The 17,940-nt window shown below is 38.6% G+C and overlaps 1 long non-coding RNA gene across 1 annotated transcript in view; it reads right to left on the bottom strand.

Annotated features, from left to right (window-relative positions):
• Positions 1–9,677: 9,677 nt before the first annotated feature.
• The window catches only part of LOC122558873, a 19,126-nt gene continuing 10,863 nt past the window's right edge, over positions 9,678–17,940 (bottom strand). Inside the window, exons 6-8 of the long non-coding RNA XR_006314260.1 lie at positions 17,913–17,916; positions 11,147–11,153; positions 9,678–9,687 (exon numbers count right to left, since the gene is read on the bottom strand). This is a non-coding gene — a long non-coding RNA (uncharacterized LOC122558873). The remainder of the gene's footprint in view (positions 9,688–11,146; positions 11,154–17,912; positions 17,917–17,940) is intronic.

Here is a 17,940-nt window from a genome sequence, read left to right as displayed (position 1 = left end):
ATTCATCCAACTGATTATTGTTTGATTGTTTTGTCCCAAATCCTTTGTGTACTAAAACGTACATTTGTTTGTTCCATATCAATCACAAAATCTTAACTAACAGCTAAATAAAAACTGAAAGAACTGCAGGTGTTGTAAATCAGAAACAAGAACAGAAATTGCTGGAAAAGCTCAGCAGGTCTGCCAGCATCTGTTAAGAGAAATCATGATAACATTACAGGTTTGGTGACCCTTCCTCAGAAGGGTCCGCATTCTGAGAAAGGGTCACCAGACCTGAAATGTTAACTCTGATTTCTCTTCACAAATGCTGCCAGACCTGCTGAACGTTTTCAGCAACTTCTATTTTTATGCCTAAATAACAGCTGTTCACTGATGCACCAGCCCCTCCACAAAGATTAAAAACTGGAACGTATAACCTGGAATCCTGGAATTCACAACAATGGATTTAATTAGGAATCAATTGTGTTATGACAAGCCCTCAGGCAAAATTTCCCATTCGTTATAATTCTGGATATCCTGGGTGAAAACGGACAAACTAGATTCCTCTTCGTTACTCAACAGCTCCTTTAATTGGTCACTATAAGCTTATACACACTAGTACACTATAATGTCAGTTCTCTAGCACAGCAACACACATAAACTAGGGTTGTAAGTGGTCTTTAACCTCTTTTTTGGTATTTTTGGAAGGTAAAACACAAACGTGTCACCCATAACCGTCTTTCTTTCATATTATGCCCGCAGTCTCGGACATAGCCATTGGGAGATCATGGTTCAATTTACTGAAAGGCGTCTCTGTCTTTGAAGTGTTGCTGCCTGGCACTCCATTGAGATTCTCCAAGTACGGCATTCCATTATTCCTCTCAGGACTCAATGTATCTACACAAGGATTTTAGATACACATTGAACTTAAGTCCTCAGCCATTTATTACCTTTTATGTCTTTCTTTTAACTTGTGCTTAAAATTCAGTATATTCGTAAGTGATTTGAGGTTATTATCTATTGTCATGGCAATTGGATACCATTATGGAAAATCTCTGAAATGGAAGTTAGGTTTTCTTTCCCTGAGTCTTTCTGTTGAACCCAGGAACATTAACATCTCTGTGGCATGAAACAAAATTGCAGCCTCCACTAAATTAACAATTCAAATTAAGATGTTGATCATCATAGACACTGACAGAGTACAATTATCAAAAATTACAAACATTAATAAAGTAATGTAATTGTACAATAGAAAATATCACAATGCATGGCTTGCATTAAAATTTATAAAACTATTCTTTCATTGTTACTTCAGGGTTTCCCAGTACATCAGTTTTATGTTTGACTGGACTGACTCCTTGTTCCTTAATATTGTATGGTCTACTCAGCATTTCTGTTCAACACTTTTTAGATCAGGTACTTGAAAAATAATGTGGAAGGGGGAAGTAGAACTCTAACCATTTCATTCAGTGAAAAATTAGTGATGCAACCCCAGTGTTAGTGCTGTTTATTCACTCATGTGATGTAGGTGTAACTAGTTGAACCAGCATTTATTACCTGTTTCTAATTGGTCTTGAGAAGCTGGTGATGAGTTGCCTTCTTGAATCACTGAGTCAACATGTTGTGAGTTGATCCACACTGCCCTTGGAGAGCCCTTCTAGGATTTCAATCCAATGACATGAAAGAATAGCGGCATATTTGGGACGGTGAGGGCTTGGAGAAGAACTTGTGTTCCCATGTACCTGATGTCCTGATATACCAGATGGAAGTGGTCATGGGTTTGGAAAGTACTGTCTAAGCATCTTTGGTGGATTTCTACAGTGTGTCCTGGTACACACTGCTGCTACTGAGCATCAGTGGTGGAGGGGTGGATGTTTGTGGATTGTAGTATCAAGGATGCTTGTAGTACCAATTAAATGGGCTGCTTTGTTCTGGATAGTATCAAAATTCTTGAGTAGTTGGAGCTGAATCCATCCAAGAAAATGGTGAGTCTTTCATCAGGCTCTTGACTTTTGCCTTGTAGATGATGGATAGGCTTGGGGAGTCAGGAAGTCAGTTATTTGCTGCAGTATTCCGAGCTTCTGACCTGCTCTTGTAGCTGCTGTGTTTATGCGGTGAGTCCAGGAGAGTTTCTGGGCAATTGTAACCCTCAGGATGTTAATAGTGGGGGATTCACTGATGGTAACACAATTGAATGTCAAGGAGCGATGGTTAGGTTATCTCTTATTGGAGATGTCATTATCTGGCATTTGTGTGGTATAAATGTCACTTGACACTTGCCAGCCCAAGCATAGATATTGTCCAGATCTTGTTGCATTTGAACATGGACTGCTTCAGTATCTGAGGAATCATGAATGGTGCCGAACATTGTGGAATATTAGGGAAACATCCCCACTTCTGATCATATGATGGAAGGAAGGTCATTGATGATGCAGCTGAAGATGGTTAAGCCTCAATCCTATCAGTTATTTTCTTTAATTTCCTCTGGAAATAGTAGGGTGGAAAACAAATGATCAAATCACCATATCCCAGAGTGACAATTTCAGCCTTAATTGTTGCAAATAAAAGGTAAAACGTTTGCCATGATCCAGCATGATAAAGCAGCAATAATTTTAAGAACATTTGGAAAATCATAATCTAATCTAAAGCATAGTCAGCACAGCTTCCTGAAAGGGAACTCATATCTGACCAACTTACGAGAGTTTTTTGAGAAAGTTCCAACCAAAATGGGTAGAGGGGGACCAGTAGATGCATCATATTTGGACTTCCAGTCGGCAATTGATAAGGTACCTCACAGAAGCTTAAGTCATAGGTTGAAGGACCATGGTGTCGAGACAGAGAATTGGTTTATGGTGAGGAATAATCAAATGGGTAGAACGGGTTCTTTTTCTGATTGGCAACCCTTAAACAATGGGGTTCTGTGGGGATCAGTGCTGGAACCATAACTCTTTACAATATATATAAATGACTTGGAGGATATAGCCATATTTGCAGATGACACAAAAATAGATGGAAAGGCATTGGAGAGAGGGATACAAACAGGTACAGAGAGATACTGATAGATTAAATATATGGGCAGAAAATTGGTAAATGTATATAATATGGGACAATGTGAAATTGTTCATTTTAGAAGGTACAGCAAAAGAACAAAGTATCACTTAAGTGGATAAAAACTGCAACACAAATGATCTCATTGAAACATATGAATTCTTAAGTGGCTTGACAAGGTCAATGCTGACAGAATGATTTCCCTCATGGGAGAGTTTAGGACGAGAGGGAAAAGCAGGGTACAAATTAAGACTGAGATGTGGTAGAATTTCTTCTCTTAGAGGGATGTGAGTCGTTGGAACTCCTCATCACAGTTGTGGGAGCAGACTCATTGAAATCATAGAAATCCCTACAGCATGGAAACTAGCTATTTGGCCAAACAAGTCCACCCCCACCCCCCGAAGAGTATCCCAATCAGACCCATTCCCCTACCCTATTACTCTACATTTCCCCTGACTAATACTCCTAACTTACACATCCCTCAATAATATGGGCAATCTAGCATAGCCAATTCATCTAACCTGCACATCATTGGATTGTGGGAGGAAACCAGAACACCGGAGGAAACCCATGCAGGCATGTGCAAACTCCACACAGACAGTCACCCGAGGTTGGAATCAAACCCGGGTCCCTGGCGCTGTGAGACAGCAGTGCTGACCACTGAGCACCATGCCACCCTTTGTGTATATTTAAGGCTGAGATAGATAAGGTGGAGATACATAGATCAGGATGGAGAAAACACAGGAAAGTAGATGTGAGGAATGTCAGATCAACCACAATCCTATTGAATGGCGGAGCAGGCTTGAGGAGCTGAACACTCATTCCTGTTCATATTTCTTATGGTCTTATATATTTCTGCCATACTGCCAACATGACATTAGTACAATTACACAGCACTTCCTTGAGGCTTTTCCTTACATGATAGATACTCTGCAACAGTAAAGCTGAAGAAAGAATTATTTTTATTATAGGCTTCTATCTCACTGAGGAGGCTTCAGGCCAATCCATACTCTGAAAACTCTGCTCATGCCTTGAAAGCTCTGACAATTTGGAGTACAACAACTGAAACAATGAGAATATTTCAAAACAAACAATGACATTCTAACTAAAGCAACATATGATATTAAATAAAAATCAATTCACCTATGATCCAAAGTTAATTAATCTTTATAAAATTATTTCTGAATTTGGATCTGAATCTCTTTGCGAAAAACTAACCAGTTCTTCCTTGGCCAAACACAAATTGTATCTCAGAATTTGTTAAAATCTCTCTGTTCGTTTTTGGAATATATTGTTTACAGGAAAACATTACCCCCATTCATGTTCAGTGGTAGAGGGTAACAAAAAAATCCCAGAACTGAAATAGGTTGTACATTAAAATGTGTATTATGGAAAATGTATGATTTTATCTCTATAAGCAAAATGTGAATTTACCGTGAGGTTTGGGAAAGATATGATGAAACAGACAAAGGAAGTAGAATGAAAACTAACATTTCAATTATACTGTGCCAACTAAATGTCAAACATCTCAATGAAGCATTCGACCAGTACATTATCTTTACAACTCCCTTCAAGAGACAGAGATAGAAGAAATAGAGCGTAGCTAAGCCTAAATTTAAAATCAAACCCATTTTGTCGCAAGAGAAAACAACAAAAAAATTGAAATGAAAGAGAAACATTCATCTGAATGATGAATAATGTTGTCATAAAGACCAAAATAGAATGAACAGCAATGGCTCCTGATTTAAAAGATTTTATGAATTTATCAAATGAAAACTGGAAACCTCAATCCACAGAACTTCTGATAATAATGAATAATCCAAATTACCATTAGTAATTGTCAGACAGTTCAAAGACAAACATACAGGCATCAACCCAAGGACAACTTGCAGGAAGAAACTTTGATTGTAGCATTTGTCAATGAAGCCGGGATCTAAGGCAATGAACACTAATAAACATCTCATCAACATGAGCAGAAACCTAAAGTTACAGCTTATTAAATGATGATCCAGAAATATCTTATTCGTCAAAAGCAGCAAAAGTCTTTATAAAAAATTTAAATGAGCTCAATGAGCTAATGAGTAGAAAATTTTGTCTGGTTGCTAAGTTGCAATGAAATTAAAAACGTAACAGGAATATTGCGAACAAAGCAATAACAACATTCAAAAAAAGGTTTACAATTTTTTCATTTGTAACTGTGAAGGGAAAGCACACTGACACATCTGAAACTTTGCCAATGCCTAGCAACAACTAAATGAAGTTATTTGGGCAAGCAAACTATTTAACTTTGCAATTGTTGACATTCAATGTGACAACATTTTTAGGACTTAGATCAACTAGTGATCCCACATAATCTTCGTCCTATAAGTTGGTAGGTGAATACTCATGATTTTAAACCCCTCCATACAGACTGAGAATGAAGTTGCACATACAGGAAGTGGGCAGAAGTAGGAACTGCAGATTAGAGTCAAGATTAGAGTGGTGCTGGAAAAGCACAGCAGGTCAGCCCTTTCCTGATGAAGGGCTTTTGCCCGAAACATCGATTTTCCTGCTCCTCGGACGCTGCCTGACCTACTGTGCTTTTCCAGCACCACTCTAATCTTGACATAAGGAAATGTTCCATCTCCATGCAGCATTCTAATAGACAACAAGGGCTTCGTTGTGATTCAAAAGTCAGAGTTCAATGATGTCAGTCAACAAAGCTGGTAAAATTTTCCTTCCTGAGGCAGACACCTGAGCGTCACTAAAGAAACTGGACACCAAACTGCAAAAATCCAGAAGAAAGTCAAGAATATAACATAAAGTGGAGGAACCGGTGTTGGACTTGGGTAGATAAAGTTAAAAGTCAAACAACACCAGTCCAACAGGTTTATTTGGAGAGACTTGCTTTCGGAGCGCTGCTCCTTCAATAGGTGGTGAAAGAGCAGTGCTCCGAAAGCTAGTGCCATCAATTAAACCTGTTGGACTATAACCTGGTATTGTGTGATTTTTAACAAAGAATATAATATAACTTGTTTCTTCATGGATTTTTGTTTGTGACTGTAGAGAAGGAGAAGCTTTCCCTTGGATTCCACAACGAAATCAAAGGACTTGCACTTGTTTACCCACCCCAATCTATTCACCTGACTGAAGAGATGTTGGTGAAACTTAATTTTACCCTGTTGGCCTTGTGCTGAGTTAACGTCAGAATTATGGCATATTTAAATTTTCATTTGATAGCAACAGGTATGATTTGCAATTCATCCACCTTTTTGTCAACTATCTGTGGATTTCTCTGAGCAATATGTAAATCTCCATTTTACTTTCTAACAAAACTTTGTGTTATTAGCATGATCATTAGTTATATTTATCTATTCTAGAGCCGTTACTAAAAATTCTAAACAGCAAGCACTCCATTAGGCAGAGCTGTCCAATTAGCACTATTACTATTGATTGCTGCTGTAAATTTCTTGTTATTTAGTCAATTAATCTAATTTATAATATTGTTTTGGATCCTACTGGTGCATATTGTATCTGTGGTGTCCTGCAGAAATGAAAATTATGAATTTTAATTTAAACTATTTTAAACTATTATAAATTATTTTATTCTATAGTTTAATCTTAAAACAGTAGATGCACAGAAAAAGGCTATTTAATTTTTTGTAATTGTGTAAGCTCTTTTTTCAATCACTCTCACTACTATACCCTTTCTGTATAACCTTGCAAATGTTTTCCCTTTCCAAGCATACATCCAACTCTGTCTTGGCAGTTAGTACTAAAGTTACTTCCACCACCCTTTCAAGTACAAATGTTACTTTTTTATTCCAGAAAGGAAGTAGACAGAAAACAGGAAACTACCGACCAGTTAGCTTAATAGAATCTGGAATAGAGATGTTGGACGATATCATGGAAGATATTATATAAGGTCACTTAGAAAAATGCAAGGTAATCAGGCAGAATTAACATGTTTTGTGAAAGGGAAACTGTACTCAACCAATTTATTAATGTTCTTTGAAGAAGTGAAACTTGCTATGGATAAAGGAATTTCGGTAGACCTTATACAGGTTTATAAAATCATGAACGGCATGGATAGGGTAACTAGGCAAAGTCTTTTTCATAGGGGAGTCCAGAACTAAAGGACTAAAGGGCATAGATTTAGGGTGAGAGGGGGAAGAAATGAAGAGAGCCTAAGGGGCAACGTTTTCATGCAGAGGGTGGTGCATGTATGGAATGAGCTTGTGGAAGAAGTGGTGGAGGCTGGCACAATTACAGCATTTAGAAGGCATCTGGGTAGGTAAAGAGGAGTTTAGAGGGATATGAACCAAATGCTGGCAAATGAGACTGGATTAATTTAGGATATCTGGTTGGCATGGACGGGTTGGACCGAAGGGTCTGTTTCCATGCTGTACAGTTCTATGACTCTATGACTCTATGTATTATTGCTCAATTACCAGAAGACATTTGAAAAGATGTCACATCAAAAATTACTGCAGAAAATAAAAGTTAATGATATAGAAATAACAAATTGGCATGGATATAGCATTGGCTGGCTAAAATGAAGCATTTGACAGAAGAGTATTAGGGTTATAACAACATACTTGATAATCTTATTACTTTCATATCATGAGGTATACATGAATTGCTTTTTTTGTACACATTAACAATTTTCCAGGGATGATGTTCATGTATTTGGAAAGGCAAGGACTGATTAGGGATAGTCAACATGGCTTTGTGCGTGGGAAATCATGTCTCACAAACTTGATTGAGAGTTTTGAAGAAGTAACTAAGAGGATTGATGAGGGCATGTGATCTATATGGACTTCAGTAAGGCGTTCGACAAGGTTCCCCATGGGAGATTGATGAGCAAGGTTAGATCTCATGGAATACAGGGAGAACTTGCCATTTGAATACAGAACTGGCTCAAAGGTAGAAGACAGAGGATGGTGCGGGAGGGTTGTTTTTCAGACTGGAGGCCTGTGACCAGTGGAATGCCACAAGGATTGGTGCTGGGTCCTCTACTTTTTGTCATTTACATAAATGATTTGGATGCGAGCATAAGAGGTACAGTTAGTAAGTTTGCAGATGACACCAAAATTGGAGGTGTAGTGGACAGCGAAGAAGGTTACCTCAAATTACAACAGGATCTTGATCAGATGGGTCAATGGGCTGAGAAGTGGCAGATGGAGTTTATTTCAGATAAATATGAAGTGCTACATTTTTGGAAAGCAAACCTTAGCAGGACTTATATACTTAATGGGAAGGTCTTGGGGAGTGTTGCTGAACAAAGAGACCTAAGAGTGCAGGTTCATAGTTCCTTGAAAGTGGAGTCACAGGTAGATAGGATAGTGAAGAAGGCGTTTGGTATGCTTTTTTAAAAATTGGTCAGTGTATTGAGTACAGGAGTTGGGAGGTTATGTTGCGGCTGTACAGGACATTGGTTAGGCCACTTTTGGAATATTACATGCAATTCTGGTCTCCTTCTTATTGGAAAGATGTTGTGAAACTTGAAAGGGTTCAGAAAAGATTTACAAGGATGTTGCCAGGGTTGGAGGATTTGAGCTATAGGGCGAGGCTGAACAGACTGGGGCTCTTTTCCCTGGAGCACTGGAGGCTGAGAGGTGACCTTATAGAGGTTTACAAAATTAATGAGGGGCATGGATAGGATAAATAGACAAAGTCTTTTCCCTGGGTTGGGGGAGTCCAGAACTAGAGGGCATAGGTTTAGGGTGAGAGGGGAAAGATATAAAAGAGACATGAGGGGCAACTTTTTCACACAGAGGGTGGTACATGTATGGAATGAGTTGCCAGGAGAAGTGGTGGAAGCTGGTACAATTGCAACATTTAAGAGGCATTTGGATGGGTATATGAATAGGAAGGGTTTGGAGGAATATGGGCTGGGTGATGGCAGATGGGACTCGATTGGGTTGGGATATCTGGTCGGCATGGGCAGGTTGGACTGAACGGTCTGTTTCCAAGCTGTACATCTCTATGACTCTAATATTAAATAAATTGGCTTATCATTCCTAGGTTCATGTACCTCATCTTTTGAAGGGTTGGCATTGTTTTAGCTAACTTTCAGTCCTGGATTACCAGTGCTGTTACCAGAGAAATTCTTAACATTTATTTAATACTCTTGGATACATTTTACCCAAGTCTGATATTCTGAGAAAGTATGAACAATACGGTTTCAATTTAACAATTAAATAGCTGGCAAATATTTTTCTCCATAACGTAACAGGATCGTCCCTGACTTGGATTATCTAATTAGGACAATTTGCCAGTCTCACAAAAATGAAACTCATTATAAATAAGGGTAAAGCTCTGCCAATATTCACTTATTAGTAAACATTGTGGTTTATTTTAATGATTTCTTTTTCTCTTTGCTATAGCTTTCTACATACGTAACTGTATGATCCCTTCGTTTCTTTCAATATCCATTTTGACATCTTGTTCCAGTGTTCTCTTTCCTTGCATTTAAATTATATTCAATATATGTTATCATGTATGATGTCTTTAACATACTAATGTTTCATATAAAATACATAAAATCATAGATACAATGTGGAATTCTGGAAAAATATTTTGCACAAAGAATGGTGAGAAAATTGAACATGCAAAGAGTAGTTGCGGTGAATGGCATAAAGATTTGGAGGGATATGGACCAGGAGCAGGCAAGTGGGACTAGTTTAGTTTGGGATTCTGTTCGGCATGGACTGGTTTGGCCGAAGGGTCTATTTCTGTGCTGTATGACTCTAAGACATTCTGTATTTAATGGGAGAGATAGGCACATATATGAGAAATAAATCAATAAATGTGCTGATATGGAGAGGCTAGTGTAGAGCATAAATGGTGGCATGGTCCGGTTAGGTCAAACATCCTTATCTGTTATGTAAATTGTATGTAGTACTAAGTGCTATCTGGCTATAGAGTAAGATCATATAATATGTTGCATATTTTTGTACATATGGTTCAACATTATGCTATATTAATAGTATAGTTTATTGGTTGTTTTATTGAAAATCATTTATACTGCTTTAATATTTTATATTGTGAATGGCGATTTAATCATTTAGCTCTACTGGTATTCAAAAATGCCTGAGCACTGCTCTCCTGATTTATAATACAATTGGAATTAATTGCTGGAATTACAGTCTTCTGATTCTTTGTCATTCATGCATTAACCAATATTTAATACACAAAATACGTTGGTCTGAAGCATAATAGTATAACTAGGGAGGGCATTCAACCAAAATTACAAATGCCCGTTGTGCCACCTCATTGCTTACCAGAGCTAATGGAATCTAAGTAGCATGACTGGGAGTGAAATGGAGAGGATCTTTGTTAAAAAATAAATGGTTAGAGTATTTTCTCAATTCTGAAGTTAATGTGACAAACTTCCCTTCAAGAAAGTGTTCTTTCCTCTGAGTAGTCATTGTCTCAAGTTCCACTGAATGCCAGTGCCTTTCTTTGGGTAAAGAACTTCCTCCAATTTTCCATATTGCATTCAGTCATACAAGATAATGGTGAGACCACATCTGGAATACTGTGTACAGTAATGGTCACTTTACTTATGGAAGAATGTTAATGCATTGGAAATAGTTCAGAAAAGGTTTATTATATTCATATCTGGAATGAGTGTATTGCCTTATAGGGAAAGGCTAGACTGGCTAGGCCTGCATCCTCTGGATTTGAGAGTGAGAGGGAACTTGCATCTCAGAGAACTCCTGAGACAATGGGATCTTGTGGGAGAATCTAGAACTACAAGGTCATAATTTAAAAATATATGGTCAACCATTCAAGACAGAGATGAGGCAATGAGTTTTCTCAGAGGGTTAGAATTCTGTTCCTCAGAAGCCAGAATTTTCAAATATTTTTAAGGCAGAGGTGGTTGGGTTCTTGATAGACAAAGAGGTGAAAGATTGTTGGGGTTATGCAGGAATGTAGTGTTGTGGTTGAAAACAGAATGGTAATAATCTATTGAATATCTGAGCAGGCTCAAAGGGCCAAGCGGCTACTCTTGTTCCATGTTTGCATGTTGACATGCTCACTCAATGACATTAGCATCTGGGCTAACAGTCCAATCCACTGCTAAGGACTGAATGTTGTTGAAATAGCACCATCCTTTGAAAGGTATTTTAACACAATTCCTGATCTCAGTTGTTATGTTGGGGTTGAAGATGATTTACGTACATTAATACCTTTCTTTCTCAGACTTTGGTTTAAGGTGGCAAGGACAAGCCAGGGAACTATAGACCAGTGAACCTGACATCGATGGTGGGTAAGTGGTTGGAGGGAATCCTGAGGGACAGGATCTACATTTATTTGGAAAGGTAAGGAGTGATTAGGAATAGTCAACATGGTTTTGTGCATGGAAAATTATGTCTCACAAACCTGATGAGCTTTTTGAAGAAGTAGCAAAGAGGATTGATGAGGGCAGAGTGGTAGATGTAATCTATATGGACTTCAGTAAGGTGTTCGACAACATTCCCCATGGGAGACTGATTAGCAAGGTTAGATGTCATGGAATACAGGAAGAACTAGCCATTTGGATACAGAACTGGCTCAAACGTAGATGGCAGAGGGTGGTGGTAGAGGGTTATTTTTCAGACTGAAGACCTATGACCAGTGGACTACCACAAGGATTGGTGCTGGGTCCACTGCTTTTCATCATTTATACAAATGATTTGGACGTGAGCATAAGAAGTATAGTTAGTAAGTTTGCAGATGACACCAAAATTGGAGGTGTAGTGGACAGCGAAGAAGGTTACCTCAGATTAAAATGGGATCTTGATCAGTTGGGCCAATGGGCTGAGAAGTGGCAGATGGGGTTTAATTTAGATAAATGTGAGATGCTGCATTTTGGGAAAGCAAATCTTAGCAGGACTTATACACTTAATGGTAGAACCAGGTCTCAGCATCAAGTGTGTTTGTTTGTGTTTAATTCCTGCATCAATCCACATGCTGTTTAAACCTTCCGATATCAGATTAAAATGGGATCTTGATCAGTTGGGCCAATAGCCTGAGAAGTGGCAGATGGAGTTTAATTTACATAAATGTGAGGTGCTGCATTTTGGGAAAGCAAATCTTAGCAGGACTTATACACTTAATGGTAAGGTCCTAGGGAGTGTTGCTGAACAAAGAGACCTTGGAGTGCAGGCTCATAGCTCCTTGAAAGTGGAGTCATAGGTAGATAGGATAGTGAAGAAGGTGTTTGGTATGCTTTCCTTTATTGGTACAGGAGTTGGGAAGTCATGTTGTGGCTGTACAGGACATTGATTCGGCCACTTTTGGAATATTGCATGCAATTCTGGTCTCCTTCCTATTGGAAAGATGTTGTGAAAAGATCTTCACAACAGATCAGAAAAGATTTACAAGGATATTGCCAGGGTTGGAGGATTTGAGCTATTGAGGAACATTCAGGAACTGGATCACTCTAAAGGCCTCAAGTATTGCCCCTTATATCTGGCTGGATGTGGGAAATATCTTGGGAAGATTTGGTGATAATGGCTTCCTCATGGTGGAGAATATCAAGCTGACAACCTTTCACCCTTGGCTCCCAACCAACAATTCAGAATTAAGGAAATCTCTACGTGTTCACTCACTTCCAGACGTTTATTGGTAGTGAATAAAGATGGAAACTGTCTGATTTGTATAATCTACATGCAACTAATTCACCCAAGAGGACATAATACAAAAGAAATTAAATTGAAATTGACAAAATATTAAAAGTCGTTAATTTTCTGTTATTCTTGTTCAGAATTGGTTGCATTTGAAACAAAAGAAAGATCAGGAAAGGAAAGGCTTTATTTTGTTTATGAAATACAGGTCGTTCTGGTTTAACACACATTTATCAACACAAATTGATTACAACACGATTGATGAATTATGGAGACTGTGTGGATAATGTGACCTTTCTCCCAAATGGGTATAGTGATTTTCTATAGCGATCTTCTACAGGGCAAGGTTGCAGAGGAATACAACCATCGTGTTATACCAGAACACCCTGTAATTGAATTTCAATTCAGTTAAAGAAAGATGCTTGTTTTCTTGGTATATATTTTGAATTGACTCTTATATCCTTGATGTAAGTCCAACACAAAAATACCAGGTGTAAATCTTTAATTTGCAGTTTAGTATTTGGAATACCTTCTTACCCAAAATCAGCTTCTTTGGATTCACCACCAGGCTGGGTGAGTGCAGCTCCTACAAAACTCAGCATCATCCAGGACAAAACAATTCACATAGCCCACAGGCTTTTAAATTGAGACCTAATTGTCAGAAATACAGTGTTTAAATAAAAAGAATGTTTACAAATATGTTTTTATTTTTAAATGGCACTGTTCAAGTGCAAAGAACGGGACTGTGTTCAGGGTAATTTGTTTTTCAAATAGGCTCAGTGAATTAGTGAAACAATATGATAGAAGTTGATGAAAATTTTGTTTTCCAGACATTCAAGGTGTTAACTCCATGTGTAAGAATTGTTTGCTTGGAGTTTTTTCCAAAGTAAAAATAATCAAAAAAGTATTGTTAAGCTGAAGCAAGAGAAATGATAGTATTGCGAGGAGACATGGGCTCAAACCCCACCACAGCAGCCAGTGGAATTCACACTCAATTGGGTATTTAAACCAGGTTCTCCTTTCCTGGTCTGGTCTACATATGACTCCAGGTCCATGGTAATATGGTTAACTCTTTACTGCTCTAAAATTGCTGAGCCAAGTACTCAGTTGACGAGTGACTAGAAATGAGTAACAAATAGCAGCCTTGCTAGTGACACTTCTTTTTAACAGTGTAGAAACAGGCCCTTCGGCCCAACAAGTCCACACCGACCCCTCCGAAGAGTATCCCACCCAAACCTATTCCTCATTACTCTACATTTATAAATGTGAGGTGATTCACTTTGGGAAGAATAACAGGAAGGCAGAATACTGGGTTAATGGAAAGATTCTTGGTAGTGTGGATGTGCAGAGGGATATTGGAGTCCACATACATAGATCCCTGAAAATTGCCACCAAGGTTGATAGTGCTGTTAAGAAGAAACACAGTGTGTTAGGTTTTATTGGTAGAGGGATTGAGTTTCGGAACCGTAATGTCATGCTGCAACTATACAAAACGCCAGTGCGGCCGCATTTGGAATATTGTGTACAGTTCTAGTCGCCCCATTACAGTAAGGATGTGGAAGAATCGGAAAAGGTGCAGAGGAGATTTACCAGGATGTTGCTGGTCTGGAGGGGATGTCTTATGGGGAAAGGCTGAGAGAAATGGGTCTGTTCTTATTGGAAAGATGAAGGCTAAGGGAGGATTTGATAGAGACATATAAGATGATCAGAGGATTAGATAGGATAGACAGTGAAAGTCTTCATCCTAGGAAGGTGACATCAGCTTGTACAAGGGGGCATAGTTACAAATTGAGGGGTGATAGATTTAAGACAGATGTCAGAGGCAGGTTCTTTACTCAGAGAAGGGTAAGGGTGTGGAATGCCCTGTCTGCCCAAAGTAGTTAACTCAGCCATGTTAGGGAGATTTAAACAATCCTTGGATAAGCACGTGGATGATGATGGGGTAGTGTAGGGGGATGGGCTTAGATTAGTTCACAGGTCGGCGCAACATCGAGGGTCAAAGGGCCTGTTCTGTATTGTTCTTTGCTCTATGTTCTAACAATGATTTTAAGCCCATATGTGCCTCCTGGAATGTTAATGAAACATGTTTATGTTGTGAGGTTTATAGTGGGAGAGAAAAAAACATTGAAAGGCATTAGCTTTTGTGTTAGAATAATGGAGGATTGATTTTAGCTTGGAAAAAGCCACAAATTGAAGAGCTTTTGAGCAGTTTGAAGGAGATTTGACTGAAATCAGAAGAAAGCACAATCTCTCCCAGGCAAAGGAGAATGGACAGAGTGGTTAAGGAAAGTAGTTACCTCAGATGGTAGCTTGTAAAACATCTAGACCATGAGTATTTGGTTAGAAATCTGCATTCAAAAATGAAAGCTGAGAAAATCAAATATCTTCGTTCTGTGAATATTCAGGCGAAAGGCTCCCAATCTCTCAGGACCAGAACTGAGAATAAGCTGTTAAGTTAAACCTACAGTTTTGAGAGGGAAGGGATTTTAAAAAAAAATTTGATTAACTATTGGTTTGATTAACTCCTTTGTCTATCCAACAGTTCTTCTCTCTCTTTGGGCTCCATCTCCACCTACTGTTTACTCCTTTCACCCTCCTCCGCCCTATCTTCTACATAAAAACTAACATTTTCCTCGCTACCATCAGTTCTGAGGAAGGGTCACTGGATCCGAAATGTTAATTCTGATTTCTCTCCACATGTGTTGCCAGACCTGCTGAGCTTTTCCAGCAATTTCTGTTGTTATCTATGAAGTGATGTAATTGGGGAATAGGTGTGATTTTGTATTGCTGTTCATTTTGAACTCTTTCAAATATTTAGATAGGTTTGGTTTATTTTTATTCCTTTTGTGTAATAAATGTCTGTTCCATTGTTAAAACCAATTCTACAGCCATGTGTGTTTATGTTTTATGAAAGACTATCACATTAAATTTAAAAATAAAAACTGTCAAGCCAGATTTTATGCTGGGATCTTACTTGTCCAGTAGCAACATCAGTTGGGATTATAACCATATGAAATCCTGGCCAACATTCTTCCCCCAGTCAGTCAAAAACAGATTAACTTACTGTTCTCAACACTGCAATTTGTCAATCTTCTGGTGAATACTTTGGCTACTGTCTTTTCTTACATAGCACCAATAACTACTCTTCAAATAGCTTTACGACATCCTGAGGATGTCAGGCAGCATCAGAAGGTAGAGAAGTTGTCGTTTTGGGTTGAGACCCTTCAGCAGGATATTCAGGTTTGGACTCAAAACGTCTGCTTCTCTGCATCCTGATGCTGCCTGGCTTGCTGAGTTCTTCCTGTGTTCTGTTTGTCTACTTTGGATTCCAGCACCTTCAGTTGTCTTTGTCTCTAATCCTGAGGATGTCAATGGGTATTCACAAATGCAGTTCCTTCATTATTGATATAAAGCTTATAATTAAGATTAAGATCGATAAGTTCTAAAAATTCTGGCATTCATATAGAAGATGCATTGTGCCCAATACTTAAGGGAATGTGGGGAAGGGTAGAGCAAAAGTCTTGGTAAAGGAGGGAGTGAAGAAATCTCACTGAACTTGATGCCAAAAGGAGAAAGAAAACATTTATATATATGGATTCACAAAGAGCCTATAACTGATGAAATACTTTTAAAACATAGTTCTTATTAAAAAGTAGGACATGAAGCTGTCATTTTGCTGGCATCTAATTCCCACAAACAATAAGGTGATGATCAGATGTTTGTCTGCAATATGAACTGAGGGATAAATATTTGCTAAGATACCTGGGTAAAACTCCCTGCTTTGGTTTGAAATAGTTCCATTGGATCTGTTACACTCTCCCAAGAGACATAGGGCCAAATTTTTATCTCAATATGGGGGTAGCTGCAAAAATGGTCACACATTAATTTTCTTTCCTGGTGCAAATCTGATCTTCCTCCACATTCCAGGCACTGGGCCATTTCTGTCTGGCATTCTTATAGCTTAGGAATGCCAAGTTTGCAAAGTAAACATTTGCCCATTGCATGTTTGGATTCCCTATTTTAATTGAGGAATGAAATTCAAGTTTCCTCCCACACACCATTTCCATTTTGTGATGAAGGGCAACACCTTAAACCTTTCAGCACTCCCACAGTTCTACATTGCATTGTCAGCTTCTTCTTTTTTTTGTCCTGGAGTGGAACTTTAAACCAGAATCCTGTGATTCAGAAGTAAGATTTGCGATCAACTGAGCTGTGACTGGCACATGATGAGGAATGACATCAAGTTTCTAAAAAAAAATCCCATCCTGTGATCAGAAATGAATAACTTGGGCTGAGAGGCTGGAGGAAACAGAGCAACACGTGGCTGAAGCTTAGAGCCTCTGCAATTGGAGGGAGGTTGATTGGGGAGGCTAAAACCATCATAGAGGAAATACATTGACAATCAAAAGGGCTGGGGGTGTGGAAGGCTCGGTTGAAGATGTATGGGAGAGGCTGATCACTGAGGCTGAAATGATTGAGATATTAGAAGACAAATATCAGATACAATTTACATAGTCATAATGTTCTAATGTGCATAGGAGCAATATTAGGGAAGATCAACTAATAATAATAGACATGAAAAGCTACATGTGTCCAATTAAGCTCTACTACACATTCCTGATGCATTTTTATCGAAAACCTTATGCACTAGGAATGGCATATCTGGAACCAAGTTATACATTAAACTGTCTTTTAGTTTTACAGGCTGACAGGAATGTATATTTATTTTACTCTAATCTCTCAAGAGACAGAAAGCAACAAAAATATCTTTCAATATGCAGACCAAGAAAGCACAGAAAGAGCACTTCTTTGCTGTGACGAGATTAGCAAACTAAGTAATAGGAGTTTGCTACAACATGAGTATTAAAGGTAGGCAGTGTTTATGGTGTTTCCTTGTCAATAAGGTAGATTTTAACTGTTGGGCAGCTGACCCACGCTGCATGCTTGATCTGTGTTTGGAGACATGGGGGAGTTCCTTAAAGGTTGCATGGATATTTGCAGAAGATGGAATACTTCCCCATTTGCCTGGATGGGTGCAGCCCCAACAACACACAAGAAGCTTAACACCATCCAGGACAAAGTAGACTGCTTGATTGGCACCACATCCACAAACACCCTCCATATCCACATTTAGTAGCAGACGTCTGTACTATCTACAAGATGAACTGCAGAAATTTACCAAAGATCCTCCAAAGCACCTTCCAAAACCTGACCACTTCTATCTAGAAGGACAAGGGCAGCAGATACATGTGAACACCACTAACTTCAAGTTCCCCTCAAGCCAATAACCATCCTGATTTGGAAATATATCACTGAT

The sequence above is a fragment of the Chiloscyllium plagiosum genome, chromosome 18 (genome assembly GCF_004010195.1).
Source record: "Chiloscyllium plagiosum isolate BGI_BamShark_2017 chromosome 18, ASM401019v2, whole genome shotgun sequence".
In the NCBI taxonomy this organism is placed as follows: Eukaryota; Metazoa; Chordata; class Chondrichthyes; order Orectolobiformes; family Hemiscylliidae; genus Chiloscyllium; species Chiloscyllium plagiosum.
Note: the sequence above shows the minus strand (reverse complement) of the source record. Positions and strands in the feature narration are given on the sequence as shown.